The sequence below is a fragment of the Amblyraja radiata genome, chromosome 3 (assembly GCF_010909765.2).
Source record: "Amblyraja radiata isolate CabotCenter1 chromosome 3, sAmbRad1.1.pri, whole genome shotgun sequence".
In the NCBI taxonomy this organism is placed as follows: Eukaryota; Metazoa; Chordata; class Chondrichthyes; order Rajiformes; family Rajidae; genus Amblyraja; species Amblyraja radiata.
The window spans coordinates 95,823,041-95,837,547 of NC_045958.1; the positions used below are offsets into that span (position 1 = coordinate 95,823,041).

Consider the following 14,507-nt stretch of genomic DNA (forward strand, 5'->3'; position numbering starts at 1 on the left):
CTCACGCAAGGGAGATACACGTGGCGGCATAATCAGGTACTAAAAAGCCTGGCATCAGCCCATGAGAACAGGCGGTGTGTGACCAAATCCTTGCCTCCGAGAGCAAGCAATCCCCCCCCCCTAAGGGCAACAACCTTTGTCCGAGAAGGACAGAAAACATTTAAACATCCTTCCACCAGATCAGAAGAAGGAAACCTATGCAGGGCCCGCGACTGGAGGATGCTGGCGGACATCGGCCGACAACTAATTTTTCCACCTGAAATTGCTTCCACCAACCTCAGGCCAGACTTGGTGTTCTAGTCCCCTTCACAGAAGACTGCTTACATCATAGAGCTCACATTTCCATGGGAGAACTCTGTTGAGGAGGCCTATGAGCGTAAGAAGCTGCGCAACGCAGAGCTTGCAGCAGAGGCAACGCAGCGTGGCTGGAACACCAAAGTCTATCCAGTTGAAGTGGGATGCAGAGGATTTGTTGCGTCATCTACCATCAGACTGCTGAAGGAGCTTGGAATCCACAGTCAGGCTCTGCGGAAGAACATAAGATCACTCTCAGAGGCGGCTGAAAGAAGCAGCCGGTGGATTTGGCTCAAGCGGAAAGACCCATGCTGGGCCCCAAGTACGTCAGGGTGAATCTTTGGGACGGTTTGACACGGGACACGCGCTGAGGGCTGATCATCCTGCAGCGGGCCGCCCTTGTGGAGGGTGTATAGTGTTAAAAGGCCGAAACACCCAGTGATGCAAGGGTACAATACTGATGATGTGTCCTGTGCCCAACTGTCCTGAAGATTACCCAGGCCAAGATATACGTATCCACCCCCCCCCCCCCCCCCCCCGCCCCCCACCGATGTTGAGCGTCTACCACTCTCAACAATCAACGAATGTCGTGAAATGCTCCCCACCTATTGGAACAAGGGACTTCTTAACATCTTGTCCTGTGTACTTGATTCTGATAATCTGGACTCGTCCAGTGACTGCTGGGAAAGGACAGCTGACAACATGGGAAAGTCCACGTGACAGCTTGGAGAGACAGCTGACAGGAGGGAACAGATCCCACTGGGGCCGTCATGGGCTAGCTACACATGATAGCAGTCCCCAACGTTGTTTCAGTTAGTTGGAGACACCCGCTAAATGCTACTAAAAGTAAAATAAAGAAAATACCCCTAGAGCCTGTGAGAGCAGGGGCGCAAGATGGCTCACCGATTGATAACACGGTTACAGACCCAGGAACGGAAACGACTACGGACAAGGAGAGCATGGCACATGAGACATCCACAACAGCTGCGGGACACAAACTTCAGGTGTGCATTTGTGGTTGGGAGAAAATTACATCAGTGAAGGGCTTGAAGATCCACCAAGGGAAGAAAAAGTGCTTGAGAGAGCAGAGACATGGGCGTCGCATTGACCAGTACTTCTTACGAAGCAACCAGTCAAATCAGTCGAGTGAAGCACTGCGACGGGACTCAAACCAAAGTTCGCAGAGCATCAGCACCCATGTCACTGAAGAGGGTGATACAAGCACAGAAATGCCGGTGGAGGAGCCCACGCAACAACGACAAAGACCTCCATTGGAGGGAAAGATCAAAGGGCACAAACCTGGAGTGAAATGGCCCAAAGCTGTTGAAAAGAAAGAGTGGGAGACGGTTAACAGTGACCTTATACATATCTTGGAGCAACAAGCGGGCACAGCAGTGGAAAAGCTTGAAAGGATGGGCAACACAATCTACAGCTACGGAGAAGAACGGTTTGGGGTGAGTAAAGGGAGAGGTGGAAAGAAATTACCAACACCAATCAAGTCCAGGAGGCAGCAGGAGATCGAGAGGCTAATCAGAGAGAGGAGACAGTTGAAAAAGCAATGGAAAAAAGCAACTGACGCAGAGAGAGAAGGTCTCATGCTACTCCAAGAGGACATCAAGAGCCGATTGGCAACCTTGCAAAAAGCAGAGAACTTGAGGAAACTTCGCAAGAAGAAAGAACACACAAGAACACAGTTCTACAAAGACCCTTTCAAGTTCATCAAAGACCTTTTCGCAAAGGAAAAAAGTGGGACTTTGAAAACATCAAAACGAGAATTGGAGGAACACCTGGAAAAGGCCCACCAAGACACGAAAAGGCATGAGCAGTTAGTTATCCCACATGACATCCCACCTATTCAACCACCTGAATTCAACCTGGACACCAGCCCTCCGAGATGGAAAGGGGTAGAGAACACTGTCCGGCGAGCAAGAGCAGCATCAGCTCCGGGGCCAGACGGAGTACCATACAAGTTCTACAAGAACGCACCGGATGTGTTACACTTTCTATGGAAGCTCATGAGGGTGGTGTGGAAGAAGCAAACAATACCTAAGGCGTGGCAAAGGGCCGGCGGCGTGCTAATACCTAAAGAAAAGGATGCGTCAGACATCAGCCAATTCCGGCCAAAATGTCTCCTCAACGTCGAGGGAAAAATCTTTTTCAGCATTGTATCACAAAGGCTGTCCACCTATCTGGTAACAAACAAGTACATTGATACATCTGTACAGAAAGCAGGAATTCCAGGATTTTCGGGCTGCTTGGAGCATACAAGCATGATCTGGCACCAGATCCAAGCAGCAAAGAAGGACAAGAGAGACCTACATGTGATCTTCCTCGATCTGGCCAATGCATTTGGTTCAGTTCCCCATGAACTCCTTTGGGAATCTTTTGCCTTTTTCCATGTACCAGAGCTCATCACCACACTGGTCAAGAGCTATTTCCAAGACCTGCAGCTGTGCTTCACAACAGCTGACTTCAGTACAACATGGCAGTGCTTGGAAGTAGGCATCATGGCAGGCTGCACAGTCTCACCCTTGGCCTTTACAATGGCCATGGAAGTCATCATCAGGGCCTCAAAATGGGTGGTGGGCGGTGAACGAACCAGGGCTGGGCTCCGTTTGCCACCCATCAGGGCATACATGGACGACATGACAACACTAACCACTACTGCAGCATGCACCAAGCGGCTACTTGGAAAGCTGCAGGAGAACATCAAGTGGGCCCGAATGAAAATCAAACCAAGTAAATCTCGAAGCATCTCCATAGTCAAGGGGGTGCTTAGAGACACAAGGTTCTGCATCGGTGACGACCCAATACCAACAGTGTCTGAGCAGCCAGTTAAAAGCCTGGGCAGATGGTACAACGCAAGTCTCAAGGACAAAGAGCAGGTGCAACAACTAAGGCAAGAAATTGTCAACGGCCTGGAGAACATCAATCAGACCCTACTGCCTGGGAAACTGAAGCTCTGGTGCCTACAGTTTGGACTCCTTCCTCGGACAATGTGGCCACTGACCGTTTATGAAGCCCCAATAACAACTGTGGAGAAGATGGAGCGAACCATAACTTCATACGCGAAGAAATGGCTCGGTGTCCCACGATGTCTAACTAACATCGGCCTATATGGCAAAGGGGTCCTGGAACTACCTCTCACTAGTCTAACAGAGGAATACAAGTGTTCTAAAGTAAGACTCCAGATGACACTGAGGGACTCTAGAGACAAGACCATCAGTGCTGTTGCGCCGCCCCTAGTAACTGGCCGGAAGTGGACACCATCTGATGCAGTACAGCAAGCTTCATCAGCCCTGAGGCACAAAGACATCGTGGGGCAAGTCCAGCAGGGAAGAGGAGGTTTTGGCCTTACGACAAGTAAACCAACTTGGCGAAAGGCCACAACATCAGAGCGGAGGACATTGGTGGTCGAGGAGGTGCGGCGACAGGAGGAGGCCGCAAGAAGTGGAAATGCGGTCTCTCTTGCCAAACAGGGGCAATGGATGCAGTGGGAAGGTGTGGAGCGGAGGAAGATCAGCTGGAAAGAACTATGGGAAATGGAAGCAAGCAAGATCAGCTTCATCATCAGTGCGACTTATGACGTGCTTCCATCACCAAAGAACCTCCATCAGTGGCACGGTGAGGATCCAACCTGTGCCCTCTGCCCAACTCCAGCGACCCTCAAACACATCATGGTAGGCTGCAAGACCAGCCTCACGCAAGGGAGATACACGTGGCGGCATAATCTGGTACTAAAAAGCCTGGCATCAGCCCTTGAGAACAGGCGGTGTGCGACCAACTCCTTGCCTCCGAGAGCAAGCAACCCCCCTAAGGGCAACAACCTTTGTCCGAGAAGGACAGAAAACATCTAAACATCCTTCCACCAGATCAGAAGAAGGAAACCTATGCAGGGCCCGTAATTGGAGGATGCTGGCGGACATCGACCGACAACTAATTTTTCCACCTGAAATTGCTTCCACCAACCTCAGGCCAGACTTGGTGTTCTAGTCCCCTTCATAGAAGACTGCTTACATCATAGAGCTCACAGTTCCATGGGAGAACTCTGTTGAGGAGGCCTATGAGCGTAAGAAGCTGCGCAACGCAGAGCTTGCAGCAGAGGCAACGCAGCGTGGCTGGAACACCAAAGTCTATCCAGTTGAAGTGGGATGCAGAGGATTTGTTGCATCATCTACCATCAGACTGCTGAAGGAGCTTGGAATCCACGGTCAGGCTCTGCGGAAGACCATAAGATCACTCTCAGAGGCGGCTGAAAGAAGCAGCCGGTGGATTTGGCTCAAGCGGAAAGACCCATGCTGGGCCCCAAGTACGTCAGGGTGAATCTTTGGGACGGTTTGACATGGGACACGCGCTGAGGGCTGATCATCCTGCAGCGGGCCGCCCTTGTGGAGGGTGTATAGTGTTAAAAGGCCGAAACACCCAGTGATGCAAGGGTACACTACTGATGATGTGTCCTGTGCCCAACTGTCCTGAAGGTTACCCAGGCCAAGATATACGTATCCCCCCCCCCCCGCCCCCCACCGATGTTGAGCGTCTACCACTCTCAACAATCAACGAATGTCGTGAAATGCTCCCCACCTATTGGCACAAGAGACTTCTTAACATCTTGTCCTGTGTACTTGATTCTGGACTTGGTAAATTTAAAGTCAGTCAAAGTTATTCGTCACATGCACAGTGAAATGAATTTGCCAGCAGCGATACAGTTGAAAAAAGGAACGCACAATACACAATAGAATTTAACACAAACATCCACCACAGCATTCTTCACTGTGGTGGAAGGCAACAAAATTCAGTCAGTCCTCCTCCCTTTGTTCATCCGTGGTCGGGACCATAAAACCTCCGCAGTCGCCGCTACGGATGGCCAGATGAACAGGCCCTCTCGTTGGGATGATCAATACACCGACGTCAGGACGGTCAAATACACTCCGCAGCTTGGAGTGCCGGAATCTGCCACTCTCCCACCGGAGACCACGGCTTCAAGATGTTATAAGCCGCAGGCCGGGGACCTTATCCAGCGATCCCCGGCAAAGGATCCCAGACTCCGGATGGTAAGTCCACGCCATGCACGCGGCTAGAAGCTCCGTAGACCACAGCCCCCACAATGCCAAAGTCACCAGGCCAGCGATCGGACCACTCCGTTCTGTCAACCACCGGCAAGGGCTCACCCTGCTCCGCGATGGAAAAGTCCACGTTGCGTCCGCTGCTGAAGTTTTGGACACGACTCCAGGAAAGGCCGCTTCAATCCAAGCTGTCAGGCCGTGAGAGGGGAGGCAGAGAAGCGACGTGGGAAAGTCACCTCTCCGTCGAGGAAGCGACTGAAAAACAGTTTCCCTCTTTCCCCCCCCACCCCCCACACAGGACACACCGAGAGACACACAAAACAAACACTTAGACATACCAAAAAAAACAAAAATGTCTCAATAACGAACATGCTGCTGGCAGGGCAGCCGACTCCCAGCGCCCCTAACCGCCCCTAAACGACGGTGGACCTGCAGACCCGCCCAGAAGGCCCGGATCGACCGCCTTGGATCGAGGACCCACGGGAACCCACCTGGAGGGCCGGTAAGCAGACCAGCTGTGGGAAGCAGCGCACGGACCCGACGGGGGTGTGGGCCGTTGGAGGCCTTGCAACTGCCTGGAGCTCGGCTGGTCTGGGCACCGCTCCAAGAGGCCGAGCACATGGACTGGATGCAGCCTGCAGAGGTGGGACAGCAGCGAAAGACACCATGGCAAAGCTTGGCCAGGCCGACCCTGCAACGCCGACAGGACAACAGACCGTCATGGTCAGGTCAAGATCCCTGCACTTACAACAACTTGAAAATGGCGCCAAACTGGCGACTCTGTACACTGTATTGATGTACTACTGCTATACATTTGAGCTGCATCTGAGATGCTTATCTAATATGTATGTCAGTGCGTAAGTATAGTGATGCTTGTATTGAACTGTATACAAAAATGAATTTCACTGTACCTCGGTACATGACAATTAAAGTACCACAAAGAGTGAGGATAATAATAATTTTACTTCGGAGTCACATGAGTGACTACGTGAAGACCCCGTCCAGCACGCATGCGCGACATAGCGTCTCACGCAGTGCACAGCGATGGACGGGAGTATGAGCTCTCTCACAACAATTTGAAAACGGACCTTCAGGTAAGCAAACTTACTCTGAGGACATGGTGTTTTGGAAACCTTGTTCTGTTTTATTTTTAAATAGGAACATGAACAGGGAAAACACCAAGGAAGGTCGTTCCCGTCGGACTACAATGGACCAGGAGGGTTCCAGCAGTGGGGGGCGACCGGTGGCACCTGGACCGCACACGCAGCGGTCCACAGTCACCGACAGCATTCCGAGCCGAGCCCAGCGCCGCTAGCACAGCTCAAACAACCGCAGCGGGCTGGATGTAAGGCACAACGGAAGTCGGACCGGCCGGTTCACTCAGACGAGCCCGGCACGGTAGACTCACCGCCCGAGGGCGACAAAAGGTGACCGTTTCAAGCCTTATGGAAAGGCTCATGGAGCGAATGCTCCAGCGAGACTTGCTCCGGGAGATGGGGCAAGCTCGCCAAGGGAGCACAAACACTACCGCTCCAGTGCACAAGCACTGGCCATCGCATTTCCCTCAACAGAGGGGAGCGTTGGCGACCAGGACTGGGCTGGTCAAGAACAGGAGTCACTGGCTGAAGAAACCGGAAGTATGCTTGAGGTGCAGGATCAGGAAGAGCTGCTGGGTGTGGTGAACCGCTACGTGGCAACACCACGAACGGGACGACCGTTGCAGCCTAAACTGGTGGCCAGCTTACTACCTGTCCTTTAAACCTCTCCAAGACAGCTAGTCAATGAGGCGCTGGAACTTATTACGCCTCCCCAAAATTGAATTTGCTCAATGTGCCTGCCGTTACAGGGGGTACATTGAACAGGGTATCAAAACCCAAAAACTTAAATTGCAAAAAATGTTGATACTTCTGACGTCGGCTATCACTTCATATGCTCATTCCATGGACAGGGTTGACATGACAAAACACCCTGGCTCTACTGTGCAACACAGTATGTGATTAACAACCTCTGGAAGGAGGTCATAAGACCTGCCCTCAACCTCAAAAATTCGCAGGACTGTGTAGAACGCCAGTCTCAGAACCATAGATCCTGCTATTTGGCAAAGAATTACCAAAACAAGCCAAAAAATCTGGACGAAGAATCCAAGGCATTTGGCCTCATGAGGGCAGGACCTGGAACGAGCAAACCACGCAAACCCAGACGGCAGTACCTCTATCCAACCACCAGTAAGCGTCTACTTCATGATACTGGTGAAAGCTCGGGGGCCGCATACCATCCCCGCAAGTTTTTCGGGACAGGGCCCAGAACGGGCCCCATGGAAAATGCGCCACCACCCAACAGCACCACCAACAGACAAGGAACCAGAAACCGAAGAAATGAACACACCACCAAACAACAGTGGAGGTAGGTGGGTCTGGTTCCTACCGTCACATAAAAGGTGGGGGGATTGTGCTATCAGGGGGGAGACAACACCTGTTTTTGGAAGCATGAAGATCTATCACACTTGGTAGTTATATACCAAAAAGTATTCAAGGATAAAAATTGAATTCATTTAAGAAAACTTGTCACCAGTTCAGCATGCACCCCAACGGGGTTTTACCCTCTCACCAAAAAGAAAACATGAGGGACAAGCTGAACTGGAGAATTTACATACAAAGGGATCATAGAGAAATCTAAACATGAACCTTTGGAATTCGTATTAAATTTACTAAAACCATTAAAAAAAAGATGGTGATTGTCGCATCATCATTGACTTAACCACATTGAATACTTTCGTCAGGTATACACACTTTAATGGAAAACATTTGTAACTGCCAAACAATGGATTTCCTAAGGATGCTTTATGGCAGGCATCGACTTAAAAGATGCATACTATTCAGTACCCATTCATAAAGATCATCATAGATACCTAAAAATTTACCTGGATGGGGTAACTATGGCAGTACAAATTATTGACTAATGTGCTAAATGAGCCAAAACTGTTTACCAAGATATTAAAACTAGCCCTGACACTATTAAGGAAACATATTGTCATGGCATATCTCGATGATATTTTAATAACAGACAAAACCATGGAATTAGCTAATTCAGCAGCATTAGCTACTAAACACTATTTAACCTTGGGCTTTGTCATACATCCAGATAAATCTACGTTTACACTATCCACAACTATGGACTATCTGGTATTCACAAATAACTCAGTCCACGTGTCTATAACGTTGCCAAAAGAAAAGTCAGCAGAATTGGCACAAACCTGTAACAAATTAATGGTTAACAATCGACCAACCATTCGACAAGTGGCAAGAGTAATTGGGAAATTAGTAGCAGCATTACCAGCTACCTAGCTTGAACCTTTGCATTAGAGCAAAGGTGCTAGCGTTTTAAACAACATGCATGTCACTTTGACTGAACCATGACATTGCCTATTTCAGACATAATGATGGAAAGAGAACATTTGGCATAGTTCCAGTCCCATCATTTATCAATAACCCATATCCAGAACTGGTGGTAGATGGACTAATCTAGAATCATCACTACTACAGACACTGGACATAAAAACTATTTAGAAATGTTGGGTGTGTTCTATGGGTTAAAAGCATATTGTTCAAAAGTTCACCATTTGCATGTTCATTTACAATTTGACAATACCACAGTGGTGGCCTATATTAACCACATGGGCAGGATAAAATCGATATCATGTGATAATTTGATCAACACAATCTGGTAATGGTGTGTTGACAAACATATTTGGCTATCAGCAACTTACCTACCAGGTAAGCTAAATACTGTGGCAGACATGTTAAACCCCAAAGTATTTGCTGAAATTACAAAGCAATATGGAACACCAGATATCGATTTCTTTGCATCCCGACTGAATCACCACGTACCGATGTATGTCGCTTGGGAACCAGACCTTGAGGCAGCGGCGATGGATACATTCTCGCTGAACTGGGGGGAATTAATCTCTATGTTTTTCCCCCCTTTTCTGCCTCATCAGTCAGGTACTACGCAAAATACAGATGAACTTTGCTTCGGGCTTTTTGGTAGTACCCGACTGGCTTACAGCCATGGTTCCCAGTGGTCCTTGACAGGGTCATTGAAACCCATGACCATTCTCAGCGGACCAGATCTACTGATCCACCCTGTATCAGGCGAAAGTCACCCATGCCATGACAGAATAAGCCTACTGGGTTGCAGATTCCAAAAAGACCTTTTGATGGACCTGGGATTGTCAAATAGGACCATGGATACGATGACAGCATCTCACCGACTTTCCACCAAGAAACAATATCTCTCCAGTATTAGAAAAAGGGAAACATACTGCTCGAGAACAGAGACAACCTACTAATGAACCACCATATCTATGTACCGGAGTTCCTGGCCAGCCTTCACCACGATGTAGGTCTGAACTATAGCACTATCAAATGTGCTAGAAGTGCACTGTCAGTCTATCTAAGACAGGCACCAAGGGAAACATGCCATAGGGTCTCATCCACTGGTGGCCAAATTAATGAGAGGTACCTTCTATTCATAACCCCCTAGACCTAGATATACCAATATCTGGGATGTCAGCGTTGTTCTGACATACCTAAGGGATGGCCACCAGCCAGATCCCTTACTCTGCAAACAGCGACCCTGTATACGGCCATGCTGATGGCTTAGTCTCAGCATAAGGGACCAGTCCTTTTACCTACTCAGGCTGGACAATATGGTCGTAACATCAGACCAAATAACATTCACCATTCAGGAGCTGGTAAAACAGAGTAAACCAGGAACTTCAGGACTCATTATGGAATTCCGGGCGTACCCACATGACCCCCGTTATGTGTCATGACTCACCTTCTACAATATATCAACACAGCCTAAAATTCCCGAGGGAGACAAAAAGCACGGTGGGTCAGTCACAAAAAAGCCACTGGGTCAGGGTACCGAGCCAACCCATCTCTAGATGGCTCAAACATGTATTGGGAGCTGCTGGAGTGGATACCGATATTTACACATCTCACTCCACCAGGGCAGCATCCACGTCGGCGGCTAACAGAATGGACGTGCCATTGGACCTACCCAGGTAACAGCGGGGTGGTCCATGGAAAGAAGTTTTCAAACATTCTACAACAAGCCATCAATAAAACCTGTTTCACTTGCAGAGAGAATTTTAGACGCTGCAAAAAATATAAAATTTAAGCCCGGGGGAGCATTAATTTCTTTGTTATTATTTTCAAATAATACCATTATTATTTTACAAACAGATTCATGTTTGATTACGATAACATACTTCCTCCCTTGGATGACTTCGGCAGCGAGTGAAGTATGGACTGTTACACGGTTTGAAATCACAGAGCTTTAAAATCTTCATGTAGTCACTCACGTGACTCCGAAGTAAAATAGTAAGATTAAACGAGAACTTACCAGTTTGAAGTTTGATCTGTATTTTATGAGGAGTTACGATGAGGGATTACGTGCCCTCCGCTCCCACCCTCAATTATAGAGATCACCTGGTATCTTAGTTCTCCTTATCTTTACTATGTTTATTTCAATTATTGTGTTTTCTGTGATTCCACACCGCTGCTTTGAAGTATGTCGCGCATGCGTGCTGGACGGGGTCTTCACGTAATCCCTCATCGTAACTCCTCATAAAATACAGATCAAACTTCAAACTGGTAAGTTCTTGTTTAATCTTACTATTTTATCCAAACTGATAAATGCAGGGTTAGAAAGGATGGGCAGGCACCAGGTGGAATTTAAAATTGAACAATGATATGTTTGAAGTCAGAAATTTGAATGAGAGGGCACCATTCTCTAGCAGTAGAAAGGAAATTAGGTTTGGTAGTCTTGTACATTGTTCCTTGAAAGTGGCCGCACAGTCGGAGCAAGTGCTTTTTTTAAACATACGTGCTTCCGGGTTGCATATGCATCTGCAAAGAGTATAAGAATAAGGGCGTCTTGATGAATCTTTCATAAATGTCTGCCCGCCAATACTTTAGGAAAGATAGGGAATATAGCAAAGTGATTTATCTAAAATGCCTCCAGAGATGAGAAAGATCAGTTATGTGGATTGACGGCAGGCTGTTCAATCTGAACTGAGTTCTGCTAAGTGATTCTCTGAGACAGCAGCTAACTGAGTTAATAGTGGAATGAGGGAAAGTCATTACTTTTGTGAGAGAAGGGGACAGAGGTGTGTCTGTGTGTGCCTGGAATGGAATGTGGGAATGACAAATAACATTCACACAAGAATTCACAATCTAACATGATTTTTAAATAGCATTGTCATGAATTTATAAGCCAAATGGAAGGAATTTAGTGTTTAATTTCCGTAAATTAATGGCCATTTAAATCATCTTGCGAGTGAGATGTTGTGGAACGCGATCGATTGGAACGTTGCATTTGCGGTGAATTTAAACCCCATATCGGCAGGAAAAACACTGCCGGTTCGTATGGGGCCTAAATCATCTTTTCGCAATGTGAAATTTTGATTAAATGCATCCCAAGAAGCACGTTTATATGTACTTTTGTGAGAGAAGGGGACAGCGGTGTGGCTTGTGTGTGCCTGGAGTTCATGGAATATGGGAATGTCGGAATAATCGCCATGGTGTTTCATATTAATGGAGTGGAAATATGCAAAGGATTACATATTGCAGAGGTCTCTCCTTTTCATGTCCAACCAGGGCGTGGTGATTCTTGAGGTATTACCATATCTTCGGCTCAATCACTTTAAGTTGCTTTATAAATAATCCTCTTTCCATCATCAGCTCACAAAATGGAAATGATAATTGATTTCACACTGTGTACTTCCCCAGCAAATAATGCAGCCCAGGCCTGCACAGAGCAAAATGATGTAGTCATGAGTGCCATGCAAATACTGCGCCTATTAGAGCAAGTATTTTATTTCTAAATTACTGGAGAAAGTTGTTTATGCTCAGCTAAAGCTATTCCTGGATGGGCATAATATACGGGAGGTCTTTCAGTCTGGGTTTAAAACTATGCACAGCACAGAGTCAGCATTGCTAAGGGTTTTTAATGACATCTTCCTAGCTAATGATTCTGGTGATTGTGTGGTTCTTGTCCTGCTGGACTTATCTGCCGCCTTTGATACAGAGGACCATAATATCTTATTATCTCGGCTACAGCAGTTAGTGGGCATCTGCGGCAGTGCCCTGGGATGGTTCAGGTCCTATCTGGCAGACAGAACCATGTGTGTTAGCCTTGCTGGTTTTGAATCCTCTTCCGCGCCCCTGTCATATGGGGTTCTGCAGGGTTCGATTCTGGGGCCCCTGCTTTTCTCGCTGTACATACTTCCTCTGGGTTCCATCCTTAGAAAGCATGGCATCTCTTTCCATTGTTATGCAGATGATACCCAACTTTATTTGCCGCTGCGGAAGGAAGACGCCTTTTCTGTAAATTCACTTCTGTCTTGTCTTGAGGACATTAAGTCCTGGATGGCCCTAAACTTTCTATGATTTAATGAAAAGAAGACAGAGGTGATTTTGTTTGATCCCAATGGCTGCCGTGAACCTCCATTTGTTGATTTAGGTCCATTGTCACGGTACGTGAAGCCAACAGTTTTGAATCTGGGTTTTAGGATGGACAGTGACTTTAAATTAGATCGCCAAATAGGCGCGGTGGTTAAGTCCAGCTTCTTTCACTTAAGGAAGCTGGCAAAGGTGAAACCCATTCTCGAGCGGCAGCATTTTGAGACAGTAATCCATGCCTTTATTACATCTAGGCTGGATTACTGTAACGCACCCTATTTTGGAGTTACTCGTTCTTCACTGGCTCGTCTCCAGTTGGTTCAGAATGCTGCTGCTCGCCTTTTAACTGGAACCCGAAAGAGGGAGCACATAACACCAGTTCTGGCCTCCCTCCACTGGCTCCCGGTGCTCTCTCAAGTTCATTTTAAAATTCTGTTATTTGTTTTTAAATCCCTGAATGGGCTCGCCCCGCCTTACCTCTCTGAGCTGCTCCACCCATACGCTCCTGCCTGGTCCCTCAGGTCAGCTGATCAGCTGCTCCTGGAGGTACCGAGGTCTAAGCGGAATCTCAGAGGGGATAGAGCCTTCTCTGTTGCTGCTCCGGCACTCTGGAACGCTCTGCCGTTGCACGTCAGACAGACCCCCACACTGTCCATCTTCAAATCCAGTGTGGGGGTCTGTCTGTCATTTATACTCCCTGGCTTTTGACCATGCATGAGACTTTGCTCCTGCTTGTAGTGTTTTTAATATTTCTTTATTTTGAATATCTTTACTTACTCCATCTTTTAACTGTTATTATTGGTGTGTATTAACTTTTTTGTCAATGATTAGTGATGTACAGCACTTTGTTGCAACTATGTTTGTTTTTAAAGTGCTCTATAAATAAAATTATTATTATTATTATTATTAAGTCAGTCTGAGGCAATTTGTCTCCTGCCGACACTCGTCATCTACACAGCACAAGCCAGGAGTGTGATGAAGAACTTTCATTTACTTGGATGAGAACAGCATTCAACAACTCAACATTAAGAAGAAGAAAGCAGCTGCTTTGATTGGGACCTCAACAGCCACCCAGTCTACAATAATACCCATTTCCTCCAGTGTTGGGCCTTGGCTGCAGTGTGTACCGATCTCCAAAGTATAGTGCAGTTACTCATGCACCCTGCTCCATCAAAATCCGTGACCTCCACCAGGCACGGAAATCTCTATCAAAATATGGAGGGGACTGGGGGACAGGTGGGGACACCATTTCTTGGCGGCCGCACGCCCATGAGCACACTCATACACACATGCAAGGCTTCGGAGGCTCAATCCAGCACTAAATACACTTCAACTCTGCCTGCCCTGCCTGGACTGACGGGACACCAGCGCTGCTTCTCCACGCTGGCTGTACACATGGGCCATATTTCAGGCAGGTCCGTAGGTTAACCCGGCGGGACAGGCTGAGTTGAGCTGGGTTTAGCGCTGCTTCTGTAGGCCTGGGGACACCGCTCTCTGGCTCTCTGGCCAACCTCGGGTGTGGGGGGGGCACTCAGGACAGCGCCGAAGAGCCGGGATCGATCCGTCCAGGGCTGCTGAGAGTGTTTTGGCACGTCTCCCTCCTCCAATCGCCGCGTTCTATCTTCAGTCCCACCATCCCCCCCCCACCCCCCCACTTCCACATCTGACCGACACCTCCCTC

The 14,507-nt window shown here is 48.0% G+C and overlaps 1 long non-coding RNA gene across 1 annotated transcript; it reads left to right on the forward strand.

Annotated features, from left to right (window-relative positions):
- The first annotated feature begins 699 nt into the window (after positions 1 to 699).
- On the forward strand, positions 700 to 12,803 carry LOC116970698. Its single transcript, XR_004411273.1, has 3 exons — positions 700 to 709; positions 3,789 to 3,795; positions 12,741 to 12,803. It is a non-coding gene; the product is annotated as an uncharacterized LOC116970698 (long non-coding RNA).
- The last annotated feature ends 1,704 nt before the right edge of the window (positions 12,804 to 14,507 follow it).